Source organism: Squalius cephalus (genome assembly GCF_949319135.1).
Source record: "Squalius cephalus genome assembly, chromosome: 6".
In the NCBI taxonomy this organism is placed as follows: domain Eukaryota; kingdom Metazoa; phylum Chordata; class Actinopteri; order Cypriniformes; family Leuciscidae; genus Squalius; species Squalius cephalus.
Window position 1 is genome coordinate 49,106,193 of NC_137127.1, and position 23,736 is coordinate 49,129,928.

The 23,736-nt window shown below is 41.1% G+C and overlaps 1 protein-coding gene across 2 annotated transcripts in view; it reads right to left on the reverse strand.

Moving 5' to 3' along the window:
• The window catches only part of LOC307159794 (stonustoxin subunit beta-like), a 38,792-nt gene extending 23,244 nt beyond the window's left edge, over positions 1–15,548 (reverse strand). Inside the window, exon 1 of one of the 2 annotated variants that reach the window (XM_079873407.1) lies at positions 15,412–15,548. The gene's annotated coding sequence lies outside the window, so the exon portion shown is untranslated. The remainder of the gene's footprint in view (positions 1–15,411) is intronic. The other variant, XM_079873408.1, reaches the window with a different exon arrangement.
• Positions 15,549–23,736: the final 8,188 nt, after the last annotated feature.

Genomic DNA, 23,736 nt, shown 5'->3' on the forward strand with positions numbered 1-23,736 from the left:
CATTTGCTCCTGATTTCAGCAGGTTCACAGTTGTTTTTGTTGTTTTTACAGGGACCAGATGCCACTGATGAGTCCTGCTGACTCCTCCTAACCTCTCCTAACCTTCTCTGATCAAGTCAAGTCAACCTTTATTTTTTATAGCATACAACCGAAGTTGACCCAAAGTGCTTTACAGATCAAGCAAGAATAAACTTTTTTCTTTTTAAATACAACATCATACATTATATCAGCTTCAAAAACCCATTTCATGATCTATTCAAAGCCAAACAAAACAGATATGTTTTTAAAGAAGACTTAAAAATGGCTAGCGATGAAGATGACCTCACATGGAAAGGAAGACTATTCCATAATTTCAGACCCTTCACCAAAAAGGCACGGTCACCCTTTGATTTATAACAGCAATGAGGAACTGTCAATAGCAATAGGTCAGAAGACCTGAGTCTCTAGTTGGAGAGTAAGGCTGGGCATACACTGTGCAATTTTCATCTGATTTTGAGCTGAAATCTGACTCGTGCGACTCTTTTTCGGGTCGGGCCGATTTTCAGCTTTGTCATGCGTAGTTTATCGCACAGTGTTCGTGCCGTGTATGGGGGGATACGAGAGGCGATAAACCTCTCCTGACCGGCAATCGGATGGTCGGATGAATTTCTGGCATGTCAGATATTTTGGTTGCTCCTCGTGACTAAATCGCACAGCTGAAACATGAAACATGGCGCCGCCGCGTTCGGACACCGTTCTGGTTGCTCCGCTTAGACTGTGTTTTTATTTAGTATTTTATTTAGAACTACTTTTTTCTTTTGTACATATAACATCTGCAGTGATTATGTATGATAGTAGAACACTTTTAACCATGAGCGATGTTTTATCCATTGACCCAGCGTGGCCACCAGAGATTCTTCGTGCTATGGAGGGGAATAATAGCCAGGAGAAAGCTCCTCTGAAGCGATGGAATAAAAAACACAGAGGGAAACGTGCTGGGGTACGGAATAGACTGAGGACTAGAGCGCATAGTCCACCTTTGCCCAGTATCCTGCTTGCCAACGTCCAGTCACTTGAGAACAAAATGGATGATCTGAGAGCTAGGATAAGTTTCCAGCGGGATATCAGGGACTGCAACATCCTCTGTTTGACCGAAACATGGCTTACCCCGGAGGTACCGGATGCAGCTGTAACACCGTCCGAAGATTTCTCAGTTTTTAGGATGGACAGGACAGCTGAGGCTGGTAAAATCCGGGGTGGTGGGGTATGTTTCATGATTAACAGCAAATGGTGTGACCTAAGAAACATCATCACTTTGTCCCATTCCTGCTCGCCTCACCTGGAGCATTTAACGATCAAGTGCCGCCCGTTTTATCTGCCACGGGAGTTTACGTCGGTCATTGTAACGGCCGTTTATATCCCACCTCAGGCGGACACAGATACGGCCCTGTCTAAGCTCCATGACATGCTCAGTGTGTGTTTAAACCGTCATCCGGACGCTGCCATCATTGTGACTGGAGATTTTGATAAGGCAAAACTCAGACAGGTAATGCCAAACTTTTATCAACATATCTCCTGTCCAACCAGAGGGAAGAACACACTGGATCACTGCTATTCGCAATTCAGCAATGGTTATAAAGCTAACTTGCTACCGGCTTTTGGGAAGTCAGATCATGCCGCTATCCTTCTAATACCGGAATATAAACAAATGCACGTGCGGGTGGCTCCAGAGAGGCGGGTCGTGAAACATTGGTCTGCCCAATCAGAACCCATGCTGCAGGATGCGCTCGATGACGTGGACTGGGATATGTTCAGAGCTAGTTCTGGTGACGTCGATGAGTTTGCGGATGCAGCTATCAGCTTTATCGGCACTCTGGTTGAGGAAGTAACACACCCCATCACAATAAAAACTTTTTCTAACCAGAAACCATGGGTTGATAAGACGATCAGATCAGCAGTGAACGCGCGCACAGCTGCGTACAATGAGGGACTTGTGTCGGGAGACATGAACAATTACAAAGCGTCATGTTATGCTCTCCGACGCGCAGTGCGAACCGCAAAACAAAAGTACAGAGAGTGAGTGGAGTCTCATTTCCAACTTGATGACACCCGATGCATGTGGCTGATGAGGCATGTGGCATGTGGCATGTGGCAAGGATCAGACTGAGCTGAGCTGAGGAATATAGTCTCTCCCTATGGAGGATCCCTCTACCACTATACAGATAAGGCGTTGTCGGGAAAATTTCGTTTCGCGTTCCTACCCCAAAGCAACAAAATAAAATAAAATTCTTTATCAAAATTTATAAGGAAAGACAAGTACTTTGTTTAGGCTTGGCTTGTAGGGAATTCCAAACCTGCGTATATTCAAACGCACATAACTATAGAACCCATTCTAAATGCGCATGTGAACGCCATCAGCGTTTCTCACAGGTTCGCGTTTAAAGTCTGTGTAGAGGGAATGGTGTCGTCTTAGCGGCCCCTAATTTAATAACAAATGATCGTTGCGACGGAAGCAAATCAATCAAAACTAACTTTAGATGGAAAATAACTTAACTCTGCTATAAAGCCAAAACAATCTCTGTTACCTTAAATTATACGCTTATCTCTGTAAAGCTGCTTTGAAACAATCTACATTGTTAAAAGCGCTATATAAATGAAGATGACTCGACTTGACTTGACTTGGCAGGGACTGAGGACTATTGGTGCATTCGGAGGTGGACCCACCGCTGCGGTAAGTGCAGACTCTTCTCTGGCTGATGAGCTTAACATCTTTAATGCACGCTTTGAGACAAACTGCTCTAGTACTACTTTCAGTTTGCCAGTGTGCAACACTGGGGAAATAGATATTGGCGTTGGAAACGAGCGCACGATCACGGTATCGGAAGACGAAGTTCGTAGAGCTTTGAAGCGTGTGAATGTCAAGTCAAGTCAAATTTATTTATATAGCGCTTTTCACAACATAGGATTGTATCAAAGCAGCTTCACAGTATTAAATTAAAACAATACATCAATGTTTGTTTCTAGTGGAACGTCCACGTTTGGTAATGCTGATCAATAGTATCGTTGATTGATTAATTAAATTAAATATCCCCAAATATCCCCAACTGAGCAAGCCAAAGGCAACAGTGGCAAGGAACCGAAAAACTCCATCAGGTGACCTAATGGAGAAAAAAAAACCTTGGTAGAACCCAGGCTCAGTCGGGGGCCAGTTCTCCTCTGGCGTTTATGAACTAGAGGTCGGATTTAACTGTAAGACTAAAAGTATTATATGAATGCCTGGCTGAAGAGATGCGTCTTTAATCTAGTTTTAAACTGGGAGAGCGAGTCTGAGCAACGAACAGTATCAGGAAGACTATTCCAGAGTTTTGGAGCTAAATGTGAAAATGCTCTCCCTCCTTTGGTGGATCTGGATATCCTAGGTATGACCAAAAGCCTCGAATTTAGTGACCTTAACCCTCTGAGGTCGACAATCACGCCGGCGTGATCTGCTCGCTTTTTTCCTTATCAGTTGAATTGAGACCCGAAATACTCTTTTGACTTTGATTTTACAAACAAGTTTCATACATCAATCGATTCTGTTAAATGTGTATTATTTTTGTGTATACTCACAATAAAAACAAAGTGTTGTGCTTTTTGCCAAATAAAGAAAAATAAACACGAAGCGAGTTCTGCCTTCTCTCTGTCAGTGTAGTCCATTGTGAAACGAGTCCGAAAATGAACAATAACTCAGCGAATACTCAGTCAAACAGACATACAGACACACAGGCATGAAGCTTGAATTCTCTTCTTTTAAATAAAGTAATTTATATAAAAAACAAATATTCTCATCTTGTGAAATCTGTATTAAAAGAGAGCGATTCCAGTCAAGCTCATTGCAGCTGATTCAAATGTAATGTGACTCCGCCCACGGAGAGCGCGCGCTATTCAAATGCAAATGATTGAGGCAATCCACGCAAACCTGTGAACGCCCCCATATCAGCTCGAGAAAACACAAGTTTATTCAGATCATTACTTGTTTACACCGTCTCGCAGCGCTGTGAGGAATAATAATAATGGAAAATACCTCAGAAGTGCGGGTATTTCGAGGAGCAAGGATCAGACTGAGCTGAGGAATACAGTAGTAGGCTAAGTTTTTTTTCCTTCTCACGTGAATCGGGTTTCTGTTTATGAATGAATGAACGGCAGAGATGCACTGTTTACCACAGCTCGCAAAAAGACAGTTTAAATTTAAATCGCGTTTGTGAATGAATTATGATGTTTTAGCAAACTGTATTGCTATACTGAGATGAGTAAAAATCGACTGAAATATGTTAAAATAAAATGTAGGCTATTTGTATAAGCAACATATTAAACTGCAAATTAACATTTATATGCCCTAATATTTCATAAAAACAACGTTACAGTCAGGCGAAATATGAAAGACAACATTTTGTTGACTAGATTTGGGTACAGTTTTTACTGTAGAATATACTGTAAGATTACACTTGAATTGTTGTTGTAATTGTAACCTTTTTAATAAAAAATATATATTTACAAGGTAGATGTAAACAAACTATTAAAAGGTAAATATAATTTTTTTCTTTTAATAATTTGTATTGTGTTTTATTAGTAACAAATTTGGGGAGAGGATAAATATTCCAAAACTGAAAATACAGTATGATAATTAACTGCACAATTACTAGACATGTTTACCTTGGATATTATACAATTTGCAAGCACAATTTGTGAAAAAAAATAAAAAAAAAAATAATGTATATAAAAAAATATAAATAAAATTTATATTTGTGTATAAATATATACACATATATATATATATATATATATATATATATATATATATATATATATATATATATATATGTATGTGTGTGTGTGTGTGTGTATGTGTGTGTATATATGAAGAGTTCAGATGCAAAAGCCTCTAAATGCCATCTGAAATTTTCTTCTAGAATGATCATTTTTCATTTTTATGAAGCTTGTATATTTAAGTTAGCTATAGGTGACACACCTGAATGAATGGCTCATTAAGTATGCAGGGGCATTGTCTCATCAGGTGTGAAATACTAAATATGCATGATCGTTTACGCCCCATCCGCATATTGCCTTTCCAAACTAAAAGTGTTTCACAAAACTTAAATCAATGTATCGTTTTATGTGAATGATTAGGCAGGATGATTTTCACATCATTTTGAAGAAAATGACATCCATTAGTCAAAAGTCTTATTGACATATATTTAGTATGTGTTTTGTGGCCTTATTTCAGAAACTTTCATTTTTAGTTTTTTCAAGAACCATGCATAAACATTATTCTCTCAAAAATGAAAACATGTACATACATGTGGCTCACATATCATGGTAGTCCTGTTTGTGCTAAATAGAGTGTAATTTTTTTTTGCCATTGATATGTTTATAAGCAACTGAAAAAAGCACAAATGTCAGGGCATGTCAGAACATCTCAAGGACCCCAAAAACACCCTAGACCTCAGAGGGTTAAAGAGCGCGATGGATCATAGGGCGATAGAAGATCGGTTAAATAGACTGGAGCTAAGCCGTTTAGGGCTTTATAAGTCAGTAGCAATACCTTGTAATTAATACGGAACTTTATAGGTAACCAATGTAGTGATGATAAAATTGGTGTTATATGATCATATGTTCTTGATCTAGTTAGAACTCTAGCGGCGGCATTTTGGACTAACTGTATCTTGTTTATTGAGGTTGCAGGACAACCAGCTAATAAAGCATTACAGTAATGTCAGGAAAGCAGTTGGCCCGGACGGCATTCCGGGTCGAGTGTTGAGATCCTGCGCTGAGCAGTTGACGGGCTTGTTTACATCTATTATTAATGAGTCTCTCGCTCAGTCAGTGGTACCCACTTGTTTCAAGAAATCTGTAATTGTTCCTGTGCCAAAAAATAATAAGCCCTCTTGCCTAAATGATTATCGACCAGTGGCACTCATGTCACAAATAATGAAGGTTTTTGAGAGGCTTATCAAGAACATAATTTCCTTCCCATGTCCCAAATAACATCGATCCACTCCAGTTTGCCTATCGTCCCAATAGGTGTACTGAGGATGCTGTCTCTCATATACTACATGCCACTCTTACCCATACTGACAGCAACAAAGGGAATTATATGAGACTACTATTTATAGATTACAGCTCAGCTTTTAATACCATAGTTCCCCTCAGACTGGTCTCCAAGCTCAAGGGCCTTGGTATTAATGCCCAGCTCTGTGATTGGGTCCTGGACTTTCTCACGTGCAGAACACAGGTAGTGAGAGTGGGTCAGACCATTTCTAACAGCATTACCCTGAGTACAGGAGCACCACAAGGATGCGTTTTGAGTCCCCTGCTCTACTCCCTCTATACGTGCGACTGTGTGTCCTCTCATAGCTCCACTTCAATTGTTAAATTTGCAGATGATACAGTTTTGATGGGTTTCATTGCTGATAACAATGAGACTGCATATTTGGATGAGGTGGAGAAATTAACGACATGGTGCCAGTTAAACAATCTATCTCTGAACATCAGTAAAACCAAGGAGATGGTTGTTGATTTCAGGAAAAGGCCGTAGCGGCACTATACCCCCCTCAACATCAGTGGGACACCAGTAGAGAGAGTGAGCAGTTTCAAATACCTTGGAGTGCATATATCTGAGGATTTGACCTGGACTCATCATATTCAAGCCCAAGTAAAGACAGCCAGAAAAAGGCTATACCATCTGCGGTTGCTGAGGAAATTTGGGGTTTCCCCTGCAATTTTAAAAATATTCTATACTGGGGCAATAGAAAGTACATGACATGTACATATTGATGACATATTGCATCTCATCATGGTTTGGAAACTGTTCAGCCAAGGATTGTAAAGCCTTAAAGAGAGTGGTGCGCACAGCAGAGCGTATAACGAAGAATGCTCTTCCTTCTACGCAGGATATTTACAACCGACGGAGCAGGGTCAGGGCTGTCAAGATATACAAGGACTCCACTCACCCTGGAAATGCATTGTTTAAACTGCTGCAATCAGGTAGACGCTTTCGTAGTCTGATGGCTAAAACAGAGAGGCTCAGGAGGAGCTTCTTTCCTCAGGCCGTCAGACTACTCAACTCGGACATAAAAAACATGGCACTTTAAGGACTCTGACAACAAAATGGTTAATACATGGCACTGCTTATGCAATTTACTAGAAATTATTATTTGTATATTTATTTAATTGTTGTATCTTTTTAAATAATATTTAGGGTATGTTTTTATTGCACAGTCTATAGGAATACCAGGCTTACATTTCACTGCTTGTTGAATGAACTATAACTGGTATGTGACAAATAAACTTTGAACTTGAACTTGAACTTGAAGCAGAGCTACGAACCGATTGCCCTAAACTCATTAGCTGTGTCCCAATGTGAAGGCTGCATCCTCCAAAGGCCGTATTCGACGAAACGTCACAACGGCGCGACGAAGGATGTCTCAATTCAAAGGCTGCACACTTCGGAGGTCGCATTTGAAGGCCGATTGCGTCACCGCGGCGCGATGAAGGCTGTCCCAATTCAATACTGCATCCTCCGAAGGCCGTATTTGAAGGCCGGTTGCGTCATCGCGGCGCGACGAAGGCTAAAGCGACGCCAAATGCACCCTTCGTTTCCCCGTGAAAGGAAGGATACATAAATGGACACTTAGCGGACTATCCTACCCGATCCTACCCCATAAGTCATCGCGCGCCGGTGACGACAGCATTTTTATTTAAAAAAAAAAATGACGGCCGAGAGTTCGGTGGTGGACGGCAAATTCACATTTAAATGTAAGTATTATGTTTTCATTTACTCAAATAGCTAGTGAAACCTGAGTTAAAAGCCACAAGTTTTGCTTTCTTATAAACTTCATCTTAACTCCTTCGTCACCATTGCGTGGCTTCATTTGTCAGGTGGTCTGAGGCAAAACTTGTGCTAATATTAGTTTAATAATTGTTTCAGGAGGCAAGGAGTCTAGTCTAACTTGTGTGAATAAGAAATATCACTCACCCTATAAAGCCCACAAACATAAGGAAAGCAGTAGATAAGGCAATGGGGTTTCACTTTTATGTGTTTTTGTAGTGCTGTCATGCAAGCTATATACAAAGGTTTTAACCACATTATTTGAGTATCCATAAATATGATTTCTGAATATGAATATGATTTTAAAAATACAAAGTAAGAAAGTTGAGATCATATCTTTGCTGAAATGTATTGTGCTGTTGTTGTTAACAAGCCATGGTTAATTTGCTCTGCCTTAGGATTGCACGTGTCCGGGACAGGAGAGGGAGTGAGTGGGAAACCCACTGCTGAAACTTGGCCCTGGTTTGTTCTCATGGATGAGGTGTTGGGACAGAGGCATTGCACCACCCCTCTGTCCTCATTGCCTGAATCCCTGAGGACACACCAGGGCCGAGTTCAGCAGTGTGTGACCAAGAAGAGGAGGAGCCAGAGGCAGCAGCAGCAGCATCAGCACCAGCACCAGCACCACGAAGAAGGCGAGACAGAGAGGACGAGTTTTTGGACTTGATTAGAGAAGACATATATATATTCTTGTTTAACTTTTTTTCACTTATATTTTTTAAAAGGAAAAAAATTCTGTACATTTATTTCTTTTTATGCAACTTTAAATGTGTAAAGTAAATAAAAGATAATTCATTGCTCTGGACATTGTTTATTTTTGTAATGACAGTCATAATTTCTACATGTCAAGTCAAGTCAAGTCAAGTTTATTTATATAGCGCTTTTCACAACATAGGTTGTATCAAAGCAGCTTCACAGTAATAAATTAAAACAATACATCAATGTTTGTTTCTAATGGAACGTCCATGTTTGGTAATGCTGATCAATAGTATCGTTGATTGATTAGTTAAATTAAATATCCAAATATCCCCAACTGAGCAAGCCAAAGGCAACAGTGGCAAGGAACCGAAAAACTCCATCAGGTGACCTAATGGAGAAAAAAAAAACCTTGGGAGAACCCGGGCTCAGTCGGGGGCCAGTTCTCCTCTGGCGTTTATGAACTAGAGACCGGATTTAACTGTAAGATTAAAAGTATTATATGAATGCCTGGCTGAAGAGATGCGTCTTTAATCTAGTTTTAATCTACATGAAACAAATTATTCTATATCTTTTTTTCCCCCAACTATTTACAACATATGTTAAACATCTCAAAATCAACATAAACATTTAAATTTACAGAACATAAAATAAGAAAAAATGAAGTAGACTTTTATTCAGCTGAGTGGGAGACCCTGGTGTGCTGCTGGACCGGGATGGGCACAATAGAGACCCTGGTAAGGCCTCCTGCTGGTGGGACATCATCTGGGATGGTCTTCAGAGTGTTTGACTGCATATTTTCACTAACCACTAAGTTGTCTACCAACAGGTTTGCAGGGCTGGCTAATGGAATAAATATTGAGATACTTTATTACACTAAAGTACTTTTAATAACCACTAATACCACATTGGGAAAAAACTACTAATCATATATTTCAAACCTTAGTTAAGCAAAATTATCTTGCATACTCTAATGTACTTAAGGCATCAAGAGTAAAAGTAAAGGAATTCTGCAGGAAAAAAAAAACTTGTCAGGGTTTTTATGATGGTTCTGCTTTTATATTACTGCATATGTTGCATTTTACTTCTGAATATTTTCAAGATTGATACATTTAAACTATATACTTTTGTGTAGTTTAATGTAAAACAATGCATCATATTGTAAAATAACATAATTTTGTAGTGTTGCTGTCCTGTGTGGGAAAATTACTTCGAGTATTAACGAAGTATGTAGTTCCTTACATACCACCACTGGTTATTTTTAAAATTAAAGTAACAAAATGTAGGCCTATTGTCACAATATTAACAAATTGTTGCTAACTACAGCTCCGCCCATATCAAAGGGAGCATCTGAAGCGCTCGGACCGGTCTAGCCTACGGACGATTGTTCTTGTCGCCTAGCAACAGTGACTGACAGGCAGCTGCCGATGATGAGCGGGAGTAACATTCGCACTGGACTTTTTATATTCAACTGGGTTTTATATTCAAATAGGGTTGAAAACCTGTGTAAATATATTTACCATGGTCCATTTATGTGCATAATAAAAAGAATACACTTGCCTACAAAATCGCATCAAGGTAAGATATAAATGAACATTTGAATCTTCAGCTAAGCTGAAAGTATGACCTGAAACATCCTTAATACCATGTCCTCTAGTAAAATATAAAACATAAAAATGACAATAGCCAATTCTGGCTCCATAGCTGTTTACTCAATTATATCAAATGAATTATCAGGATGGCAGCTGTCCTCTCGCACCGTTGCTTGGCGCCTGGAGCGGTAATCGGGAACACCTGGCTGCGCAATTAGGAAATCCTACGAAGGCTACATGGTGCGTCGTTCGGAGGACGCATAGGCTGCATCCTTTGAAGTCCGCGGCCTTCGGAGGATGCAGCCTTTACATTTGGACACAGCTAGTGTGTTTTCCCTCACTGCGCCTGTGCGAAAACAGAAGTGTCACCATTTCATCTTTAATGTAGCCAGAAAGAAAGCGAAAAGAGGGAGATTTTTAAGTTCTGTAGATATCAAACTAGCCACAAATTACTGTTGCTTACCTCCAGTTCGTGTTACAAAATGGATTAACCATATTACCCATGTCTTTCAAGCCACCTGTGATGTAGCTACACCCTGTCTCTTTTATTAATTTGTTAAACAATGTTCATGTTACACAAGCTGTTTTTGAAATAAAGCTGTTTTTAATTTTCATTGGTGACTGTTACGAGCCCATCAAATGAATTAAAATGGAACATCATAACATATAAAGACCACAGAGATTCAGTGACGGTGCATAAATGATTTATTTATAAATTATTTAAATAATGAATAATTTGTCATAAGCAGAGCATGGTGGTAAAAGAAAGTAACAAAACAAACAAAAAGATTACCCTGCACCCACATATCTACCGGAGAAATAACACTTGCCTTCCTCCCGTTCGAAAACAAAAGACAATGTTCTCCGTGAGTCTTCCGGGTCCTCTGACTGCTACCCTAACTAATCCTAAACTAAATAACATGTGAAAAACCCATCACCAATTACCACCAGCTCTAAATAAAGTTATAAACTGAATCTAACAGACGTGCATTCCACTCCGGGAACGGGCTTATGAAACACGATCATGAAGTCGACACAAGAAACTCCATAAAGAGGCATAACGGGCCAAGCACACGAGACACCTAACCTTAACCCTAACCCTCACCCTAACCCATCTGAAAAATGCATTAAATATAATTCTGAAGAAAGATTGGCAGTAGATGAGTGAATAGACCGGGCTTTACATAAAGGCTGAGTGTATGTAGGGCGAGGGCAGGTTGACACAGACTCAAATATGATTGAATAATGGTCAGAAATGCCAGTATATAAAATTTCTAAATTGAACACAGAAAGACCATACAATAATACCAGATCTAATGTATGACCCTTGTTGTGAGTAGGATCAGTGATGTGCTGTACAAGGTTTAGTGACTCAGTGAGTGAGCTAAATTAATTTACCAGCAGTTTTGATGGACAGCATACATGGATAATAAAATTCCCAAGAGTGAGGAGTCTATCACCACGAGTCACCAGTCCAGAGAGGAAGTCCGAAAATTGTTGAATAAAATCCTTAAAAAAGTTAAATTTCGGAGGTCTGTAGACGAGTACACAGAAAACAGGATCCAAGATGTCAATTTTTTACAACTTGGCCTCAAAACTGGAATACATGTCCATAGATAGCATTCTGCATTTAAAAGAGTTTTCAAAAACAGTAGCGACGCCACCGCCGAGTCCTGAAATCCGTGGGGAATTTAGAAAGTCGCAGACTGGCAGTGTTACATCCCCCAAAGCCATTTGTTCGCCGGGATTTGGTTTACCCTCTGTTGTTATGGATCGCCATCACTGTCCTGCATTCTCATTGGTTTACGCTCTGTTGTTATGGATTGTCATCACTGTCCTGCGTTCTCATTGGTTTAGGCTCTGTTGTTATGTTTCGTCAAAACTGTCCTGCGTTCTAATTGGTTTAAGCTCTGTTGTTATGTATCGCCATCGCTGTCCCACGTTCTCATTGGTTTAGGCTCTGTTGTTATGAATCGTCATCACTGTCCTGCGTTCTCATTGGTTTAGGCTCTGTTGTTATGAATCGTCATCACTGTCCTGCGTTCTCATTGGTTTAGGCTCTGTTGTTATGGATCGTCAAAACTGTCCCGCGTTCTCATTGGTTTAGGCTGTGTTGTTATGTATCGTCATCACTGTCCTGCGTTCTCATTGGTTTACCCCCTGTTGTTATGGATTGTCATAACTGTCCCACGTTCTCATTGGTTTATGCTCTGTTGTTATGAATTGTCATCACTGTCCTGCGTTCTCATTGGTTTAGGCTGTGTTGTTATGAATTGTCATCACTGTCCTGCATTCTCATTGGTTTAGGCTGTGTTGTTATGAATCGTCATCACTGTCCTGCGTTCTCATTGGTTTAGGCTCTGTTGTTATGAATCGTCATCACTGTCCCGCGTTCTCATTGGTTTAGGCTCTGTTGTTATGTTTCATCAAAACTGTTCCGCGTTCTCATTGGTTTAGGCTGTGTTGTTATGTATCGTCATCACTGTCCTGCGTTCTCATTGGTTTACCTCCTGTTGTTATGAATTGTCATAACTGTCCTGCGTTCTCATTGGTTTATGCTCTGTTGTTATGTAACCATCACTGTCTCGCGTTCTCATTGGTTTATGCCCTGTTGTTATGGATTGTAATCCATTATGGATTGAATCGTCATCACTGTCCTGCGTTCTCATTGGTTTAGGCTCTGTTGTTATGGATCGTCATCACTGTCCCACGTTCTCATTGGTTTAGGCTCTGTTGTTATGTATCGTCATCACTGTCCCACGTTCTCATTAGTTTAGGCTCTGTTGTTATGTATCGCCATCACTGTCCCGCATTCTCATTGGTTTAGGCTCTGTTGTTATGTATCGTCATCACTGTCCTGCGTTCTCATTGGTTTAGGCTCTGTTGTTATGTATCGTCATCACTGTCCCACGTTCTCATTAGTTTAGGCTCTGTTGTTATGTATCGCCATCACTGTCCCGCATTCTCATTGGTTTAGGCTCTGTTGTTATGGATCGTCATCACTGTCCTGCGTTCTCATTGGTTTAGGCTCTGTTGTTATGTATCGTCATCACTGTCCCACGTTCTCATTAGTTTAGGCTCTGTTGTTATGTATCGCCATCACTGTCCCGCATTCTCATTGGTTTAGGCTCTGTTGTTATGTATCGTCATCACTGTCCTGCGTTCTCATTAGTTTAGGCTCTGTTGTTATGTATCGTCATCACTGTCCCACGTTCTCATTAGTTTAGGCTCTGTTGTTATGTATCGCCATCACTGTCCCGCATTCTCATTAGTTTAGGCTGTGTTGTTATGTATCGTCATCACTGTCCTGCGTTCTCATTAGTTTAGGCTCTGTTGTTATGTATCGTCATCACTGTCCCGCATTCTCATTGGTTTAGGCTCTGTTGTTATGGATCGTCATCATCGACAAGGAGTTGTGTAGCTCTGAAAGGAAGGGCCTGATCCTCCTAATGTTGTACAAGGTAAATCTACATGACCGGGCAGTTCTAGCAATGTGGTCTGTAATACTGTAATTTTCTAGATGTGCTGGATTTAGAGTGGGTTTCTCTTTTAGTAAAGAGAGAGAATGGGAGAAGGAAGTTTGTGTGAGGTGGACCTGGTCACCACAGACCCAAATCTTCTCAGCTGTTGCTACTGTCATATGCTGCACTGTCTCTTCATGTGGCACATTATGTTTGGCACATTGTATGGGTCACTATATCATAACAAGGTAATACAATGTGTAATCAAGTGATGACTGATTAACAGTAATGTAAATGCTAAATGTCCTAATACCTGTTGATACTACAACAATGCAAAGCATATGCTCTTAACCTTGCAGTTTTTCACATATCATGTAAGACTCAATTTCTCTATTTCTTTGCACAAAACTCTCCAGAAAGTGTCATTTAATGGTTTATTTTTCAAATAAAATTCCAGAGGGGGGCATACCCCCGGACCCCCCTAGGGAGATCCCCCCCACATAATAAATCCCAATTTAACCCCTGCTGATAATGGTCAGATAAGTATGATTTAAATCATGCTAATGCAATTCCACTAATGCCAACATAATTTTCGAGTCTATTTAAAAGAATGTTGTGGTCAATAGTGTCAAATGCAGCACTAAGATCGAGTAACACTAACAGAGAGATACAACCATGATCGGATGATAAGAGCAAATCATTTATAATGGTTTATTTTTAAAAAAATTTTTACCATTTATTATGGTACGGTCTAAATCCGGACTGAAAATCCTCGCAGATATCATTTCTTTCTAAAAAGGAACATAGTTGTGAGGATACCGCCTTTCTAGTATCTTTGACAGAAAAGGTAGATTTGAGATCGGCCTGTAATTGACTAATTCTGTACGATCAAGTTGCGTTTTTTTAACAAGGGGTGTAATCATAGCCAGCTTAAAGGTTTTTAGTACGTATCCTAGTGAGAAAGATGAATTAATGATATTAAGAAGAATTAACATTCTGACTCATTCTGCTAGCACAGCACAGGACGGACACACACACACACACACACACACACACACACACACACACACACACACACACACACACACACACACACACACACACACACACACACACACACACACACACACACAGTAATAAGGGATCCACTGGAGGCAAGTTGAAAGATGAGAACCCAAGTGCAGTTTATTATAACTAAAACAAAACATGAAACAAAAACATGACGTGGCATGAAAACAAAAACCATGGCATGAACATGAAACTTACACTACAGCAGAATTACAGGAAACAATACTTGACCAAGACACATGGCAAACATGAGGGCTTAAATACACAGACTAATGACAAAACAAGGGACACATGTGAACAATGATCAGACAATAAACCAATGACAAGACATGGCAGGATCACATGACAAACAGGGAATCACATGACAGACATGGAAACAAGACATAAACAGAACCAAAACGTGACACACATATATATCAGTAATATAAAAGGTAAAAGATAATATAATAGTTAAATACAACTTTGCACTTTTTAGTATTTCGAGTTTCAACTTGATGGTTTCAAGTCAAGTCAAGTCATCTTCATTTACATAGCGCTTTTAACAATGTAGATTGTTTCAAAGCAGCTTTACAGAGATATTACAATATTTTCACAATTACTAATGTCTATCCTCTGAAAACTTACTTTAACTTTTTCTTTCAGTGAACATGTAGATTGATTTGCTGAGCATTGTATTAACCTTCTCTTAACCTTTACTCCAAAACACACTGACACTGCCTGTTGATATTGTTTTAAAATCACATCTTACCTGGAGTCTCTGTTCCTGATATGGTAAGAAGTCTGAGGCTGTAGTTATAGTTAAGTTCTGCTACTGAGGAAATGTCTCATGAAAAAGTGTGTTGTCAGAAAAAAGTGTTCTCAGAAATGTTAAGAAAGGTTGGAGGGGAGGTGGCCCAGTGGTCATTGCCCCTTTGACCTTGAAATGCTTTCTGGCAGTATACAATCATTTTTGGCAGTATACTGTGTTTGTGTGGCTACAGTGCCAGGGCTGAATTTTTGTCCCAGTCCGCCCCTGCATATAGGCCTACAATATACATTATATTCTGTATCAGATTATGTTATCTTATATCCCACCTGGATTTAATACATAAGCAAATATAGCAGACAATATAATCAGGGCATGGAGGCGCTGGCGCGATCACTTGCATTGCACGTGAACTGAAGCTCGTCTCATAAATGAACCAAAACTCAGCGTATAGGCTACATGCCTCACAGACATGAGAAATATATCATTTGTGCCAATGAGGCCACAACTCGTGTGATGTGTAGTCTGGTAAACAGATTCACATACTGATCAATGATATAAAATATACAAGTATGTGATCATAATTAAAGTAATTGAGAAGAATATTTTAGGTGTTCTGTTTAAAATATATATAATTTATATTATAGGGATGTGTAGTGTTAAATCATTTAAATAATGCTTCCTCAATAATCATTTCCCTTTTTATGCATCGGATGAGGTTTTACATTTTTTTTTATACTGCATGACATTCGAAGCTTCTAACGTCTTCTAGTGTCATTTCGATACAAGCATCGGTACAATGTGTGATACAATAGTGCTACAAGGCTTAAAGACAGGGTAGGCAGGTTTTTTCTAAAAAACTTTTTCTCTGCCAAAATTGTGATTCTTCCTAGCTTCCATGCCTCTTCCCCTCCTGCGGGTGTGCGCATGTGGGCAGCTCCTGTAGCGGCAGGGGTGGTAGCCATGGTAGCGAGGGAGAGTGACAGTCACCCAGCCAATCATTTCATTCGTTCCGAATGGAAATAAGTAGCTGTGTTTATTGCAGCCCTGAGAGGACTACAGACACTCGATAATTATGTATTGGTATATAAAGACAGTTTAAACAAATTTGGGAAAAAGTTTTTTAGAAAAAACCTGCCTACCCTGCCTTTAAGCCTTGTAGCACTATTGTATCACACACTGTACCGATGCTTGTATCGAAATGACACCACCATGTGATTGATGACGTTAGAAGCTTCGAATGTCATGCAGTATAAAAAAAATGTAGTATGGTGATAAATCAATAACAAAAAGAACCGAGCACACAACTGATGCTGGCTCGCGCTGTAAATGACTTTCGCGAGAGGATAACAGATCTACACGAGATAAAACGGAACTTGCGAGTTCATTCAAACCCTGCACGTGCGCATGACATCTCCTCTGCACGCAATACAAGCCCTCGCGCGCGTGCGCATGATCATTCCCCATGCTCTCGCGCTTGATCTCCCCTCTTTTATTTTTGGCAGTCGAGGGGCGGGACTTACTGTTTTAATAACCTCAAATGTCATTGGAAGTCAGTTGTGATTGGACGCCTGACCAATGACCCGTAATTCACTTGAAAGTCTTACTAGTGATTGCATCATGTTGTTAAGAGATATTTACAGACTGTAATGAGGCATTTTAATGGTTATTAGCATTGTAAATCTACCAAAACTCTTATACATTTTTACATTTTATATTTATAACACTTTGATTTGTGTTATTGGCATTAAAATATCTATACGAAATTGGAGAAAAATGGGAATGCAAAGTCATATTTGCTGTAGTTCACCACTACATTACCACTATACTCCCATTCGACACTATTTACGTTTACCCAACCAAAATTATATTGGATCTGAGAACCTCATAAATGTAAAAAGTGTCCATTAAATAGTTGTAAATATAACAAGGGCTTGAGATGAAAGATAAATTACTTGTTTATATCAATAAGCAAGAGTTGTTGTGTAAGCTTTTTGTTATCATCCAATGTATTACTATTATGTCAATTTCGAGTGGGTCATTATTAGGAATGGGTGCCGAAACCCGGTATTAAACGGGCCCCGGTGCTGAATTATGAAAGGCCGCTGGATCGATAAGCTCGGACGTTATCGGTTCTGCTGTCGGTACTGGAGAAATTAAGAAAGTACACGTGCTATTTATTATTGCTATTAAGAAATTATTATCTTGCAAATTTAATCTTGCCAGCCACTTCTATATATAATGATATTGACCCATTTGTCTGTGATGCAATTTTGCTAAAGAGAGAGAGTGTGTGTGTGTGTGAGAGAGAGAGAGCGATCTTTCACGTGGAGCCACAGCGCGCACAACACAACAGCCCTGCTTAAAGGTGCCCTAGAATTTGAAATTGAATTTATCTTGGCATAGTTAAATAACAAGAGTTCAGTACATGGATATGACATACAGTGAGTCTCAAACACCATTGTTTTCTCCTTCTTATTTAAATCTCGTTTTTGAAAAACACCCCTGAAAAATAGACGAATCTCCACATAACACCGACTGTGACGCAACAGTCGGGATCATTAATATGCACGCCTCCAAAAATTTGCATTTGCCAGCCCATGTTCAATGCCAGGCGGAACTGCGCCCTCCCAGGACCTATAACGTTACCTAGGCTACTTTCACTTTCAAAAATTCATCATAAGCGCGCGCGCGATCTGCTTGCAGTCGTCGAGATGGATGCATGTGTGTGGTAGAAATCTGGAGTTATCTGAAGAAAATATTGTGAAAGGCTTATTTGCTGCATGCATTTTCATGTTGGATAGCCGCAGATGTGGAACTTCATCGCCGAGGAAGCACGCAGATAACTGTGGTAACAAACCAAGCAGTTCTATCAAACAGTATTTTTCAAATTTAACACAGTTAAGTATGTGTGGTGTGCACGGCGTGTTTGAACCCAAAATTGTCAGATGTAGGCTAGACGAAATTGCGTGGCAGATATAGTGTTGTAACCACGTCTGTTCGATTGGTAAAATGTGATAAGGCTACTCAGTTTTGTGGTAAGGTAACCATGTTCTTCATGTACCAGCCTTTTTACAGCTTCGGCTGAAGTTGTCCTTGTGTTAATTGTCGTGTAATAACTTCTGTATGACCTGGCAATAAACATTTTTGTAATTGTGTCTATAATGTGATTGGCTAAACTTATTTTATTTCGGGTGCGGGTCGGGTGGTCGGTTCTATTTTAAGTGGGTCGGGTCGTGTGCGGATTTTAATTAGTGCTGCTGTCGGAAAACAGGTCAGATGCGGTTTGAAGCACTGCGGGTACGGCCGGGTGCGGATTTACAAAATCGGACCCGTGCAGGACTCTGATGTATGGTTGAACGCCTAATCTCTCCATTGTCACGCTGGACATCAGGGACCTGTTTGCTGTCACTCTGAGCTACTGTTATGAGCCCGCAGTGAAACAGCCAATCAGAGCATAACTCCTCATTACTATTCATGACCCTTCTAAATAAGGTAAAAACAGACCATTTCATTCTAGGACCAATTTCTAGGGTTGAAAATGGACCTGTAAAACCATATCTGGACATTTTAAATGCCCTTAAATAAGCCATACCCTCTATGTAGATATCAGAGACAAAATTAAAATATTATTTCAACACATTCTAGGGCACCTTTAATGAGTGACGATGAGGACAGAACTAAACATTCAAACGGTTACATCTTGGATATGAAACTAATTTTATTTTAGATTTAGATTTTGGCTTCGAATGATTATAAAAAAGAAGATATTTGAGGTATAACCATTAAAAACTAAAGCCGCATTCTCTCCAGCGCAACTTCCTTAACTTCACGGCGGTGCGCTGTCATTTCTCCCTAAATCCCAAACGTAATGGCAGAATCTGCACGATAGGTGATTGTTGTAAAATGTAGTCTTTACTGTTGCTAAACTGCGGGATGCGTTTGATAATAAAAGGCTATTAAAAGTACGCAAAATTGACGCAATAGATTTTGTTCCAAATGTGTGCGCGCTCCAAAACACCGCAACGAGACAAGCAACGTATATTTTGAGCTTCGTGTGGGCATCTAAACGATCAAATATACACACAAATATGTCAAAATGGCCGTCTTGGAGATTCACTTAAACAGTTTATTCACTTAAATACAGTTTATGTCTTAAATGGACGTAAATAGTTGGGAGAAAATATGATGCGTAATAATTATTAGATCTGCATTTGGTCTTAAAGAGGCAGCAGTCTAATAATCCTGCTGACGATTGCTCCATTAATGTGAATCAAATAACAAAAGGAAAAGAGAAAATCAGTTGCAGCTCTTGAATGAATAATTTTGGCTTTTATAAGCTTTAATCTATCTATGATAAACTATGCAGTGTTATTTTACATCTGACTTTATTAGATGTCTTTTTAGCCCATATTACTCCTGAACAGTAATGTCAGTAGACATTACTGAAATTAAAGCACTGGGTATATACTTTGTATATTTGTTTTATTGTGTAGGCTACTTTTTTTTTGTTTGACCATGTGTTTGTACTTTTGTTGTCCTATGTCTTCTGTATATAAAACACAAAAGCCTGCACCCTTCTGCATAACATACATGTTTTATTTGTTTTGTTAAAGCATTGCTTTTTTTTTTTGCTATGGATATTTATTTAACATTTCAAAATATAAAGCAATATTAATTATGTTCTAAATTATTATTATTTTCCTTTAATATAACAAAAAGAACCGATAAGAATACAGTTAAAGTACCGGATTGATAAGGAGTATCGGTAAGAGTAGTAATACCGTTAAAACCTTAACGATACCCATCCCTATTATGTTTTCTATTAAATGTAAATGTCACGGATTGGCCAGGTTCATCCACCACAATCACCCAGCGATCACAGTCACCTGAGTTTTAACAAGTCACACCTGCACCCCATTAATTACCACTGCTTCATAAGCACACCTCACGCACCTCTCATTGTCCGGGCTCGTTTATCCGAAGCGGACTCATAGTGCTTCTCTCTGCGAGTTTCACTACTAAACTTACCTGTGTTTACTTACCAGTTCTCTACGACGATTCCAGTCTGTTCCAGTCTGTCCAGATCTCATCTCGAGTGGTGTCCGAGCCGTAAGCCTGTCTGTCCCATCAAGTGGTGCGTGAGTGTGTGCTGTCACCTATCATCCTCTTCATACGAAGATCACATCCACTCTGAAGTCTCATCCTGCTGGTCCTGCAAAAGATACAACGTTCATTCCTTCACGAATTACACTCAAGAACTCTGCACTTCTGAACTCTGATACTCACCTATATTCTGCACGTTGAATCTTCTTGACACTCAGCTGTTTAAATAAACATTACATCACTACTTACCTTGTTGTCCGTCTGCTTCCGTAACAGTTAGCCCAGACCGAAAAGAGACAGCGGCAGCATGAGTGTTCCAGATCCCTTTCAAGAGCTGGTGGATTCATTGAAGAGGGTATTGACATTTAATCCTACCATCACACCTACTCCAACCATCACGCCTTCCGCACCACCAGCACCATCACCATCGAGCACTTCTTCGACCACCGCATCTTCCAGTCCCATGGCCCGACCAGCGCTCTACTCTGGCGGGGCGGAGGAGTGCAACGGATTTCTACTTCAATGTTCTCTCATATTCACCATGCAGCCCACAATATATCCAACCAACCAGTCGAAAATTGCATTTATTACATCTCTTCTCACCGGTCCAGCTCTCCAATGGGCCGAAACGATTTGGAAGCAAGCTGGTCCCGCCATTAGTTCTATTCAAGCCTTTGTGTCCCATTTCAAAGAAGTATTCGGCCGAACCGATGGAAAGATATCAGCCGGTGAGCAACTCTATCATTTGTCTCAAGGAAAGATGTCTACTCATGAATATGCCCTTCGCTTTCGCACTCTAGCGGCAGCCAGTGGATGGAACGAGCGGTCCTTACTGACCACATACCGGCTTGGTCTCACACCTCAACTCCGTCTGCAGCTGGCCGCCTTGGACGATAATATGGGGCTCGAAAAGTTCATTCAACAATCCATCAGGTGTTCAGACCGTATACAATCTTATCAGTCCCATTCCAACTCTACTGCACTCCTCCGCCCATCTGAAACCGCCAGCCCTCCAGAACTAGAGCCCATGATAATAGAGTCTGGTAAACTTACCGCTGCTGAGCGACAGAGGAGGCTGACCCGGGGTCTTTGCCTGTATTGCGGAGCCAGTGGGCATGTTCGGTTGAACTGCCCAACTCGTCCCATACGAACATCGGTGAGTGTATTCCATATTGATAAAGAGAAAATGCAACCACTCACTGCTTGTGTCCAGTTAACCACCCAAACATCCTCTGTTTCAGTTCATGCCCTCATCGACTCCGGGTCGGCTGGGAATTTCATCTCGGGGACCCTCTGTCGCCAGCTCCAGCTCCGTACTGAAGCCTCGTCAATAGTTTACCAGATTCAACCCATATCCAAGTTCATCACTGCACGTCCACGTATTCACCGGAAATGTGAACCCATTACGCTTCATGTCGGAGCCCTACACAAAGAGGATATCCAGCTGCTGGTTCTGGAGGGGGCCAATGCGGATATTATACTGGGACGTCCGTGGCTGGTGAAGCATGATCCCATCATCTCTTGGGGCTCCGGGGAAGTGATGAAGTGGGGCAAGGATTGCTCACCAAGATGTTTTCCATTTCTTCCACGTCCTGTTCTAAATCCTGTTCCAGTCTGTCACATCAGTCGAAAGTCCACTCGAGAAGCAGTCCACGAAGATTCCTGATATCTACTCATCTTTCCAAGACATCTTCTGCCCCAAGAGAGCTTCCCAGCTACCACCTCATCGGCCATGGGACTACGCCATAGACCTGATTCCTGATGCTCCTTTGCCCAGAGGTAAGATCTACCCATTGTCACTTCCAGAGACCAAGGCCATGGAGGAGTATATTCAGGAAGCTCTCGATCAAGGGTACATCCGGCATTCGACATCTCCTGCAGCATCCAGCTTTTTCTTCGTGGCCAAAAAAGATGGAGGGCTGCGGCCATGTATTGATTATCGGATCCTAAACTAAGGTACTGTCAAGTTCAAGTATCCCCTTCCTCTCGTCCCTGCGGCCCTCGAGCAACTCCGAGCAGCTACCATCTTCACGAAGTTGGACCTCCGCAGCGCCTACAACCTGGTGAGAATACGAAAAGGGGATGAATGGAAGACCGCTTTTGTGACCCCTACTGGCCACTATGAATATCTGGTTATGCCCTATGGGCTGGTCAACGCCCCTTCCGTGTTCCAAAACTTCATTCATGAGGTCCTCCGGGAGTTCCTGCATCGCTTCGTGGTCGTCTATATAGATGACATCCTCATCTACTCCCGGAGTGAAGTCGAACATCGTCACCACGTTGCGGAGGTCCTTCACACACTCAGAGCTCATCATCTCTTCCTGAAGGCCGAGAAATGTTCTTTTCATCTCCCATCAGTCCAGTTCCTAGGATACCTCATTGACCGTCAGGGGGTCCGCATGGATGAGAGGAAGGTCACAGCTGTAACCACCTGGCCAGAACCCACCACGATCAAAGAGCTCCAGAGATTCCTTGGTTTTGCCAACTTTTACAGACGTTTCATACGAGGCTACAGCATCATCACCACTCCACTCACCAACTTGCTCAAAGGTAAACCCAAAAGTCTCCTCTGGACTCCTGGAGCGGCCGCAGCCTTCCAATCCCTCAAGTCTGCCTTCACTCAAGCACCTCTCCTGACTCATCCTGATCCTGAGCTTCCTTTCGTCGTGGAGGTGGATGCCTCAACCTCCGGAGTTGGAGCCGTCCTTTCTCAACTTCATGGGACACCGAAATTACTCCATCCATGTGCCTACTTCTCTCGGAAGCTCAGCCCGGCGGAGAGGAATTACGACATCGGCAACCGTGAACTCCTGGCCATCAAGCTCGCCCTGGAGGAGTGGCGACATTGGCTGGAGGGCGCCATCCACCCATTCCAAGTCATCACAGACCATAAAAATCTCCAGTACCTCCGTGATGCAAAACGTCTCTGTCCCCGTCAGGCCAGATGGTCACTATTCTTCTCGAGATTCCACTTCACCATTACCTACCGTCCTGGTCCTAAGAATGTCCGTGCCGATGCTTTGTCCAGACTACATGATACTCCAGAGACTCCCGAGACAACCACCAACATTCTACCCGAAGATATCATCATCAGTCCCATCGAATGGTCTGCTCCTCCAGCCGTCGCCACTCCTAATCCTCGTCCTCCGCCGGGCTGTCCACCGGATCGCCAGTTCATCCCTAGGACACAACGGGTAGATCTCATCCACACTACTCATACCT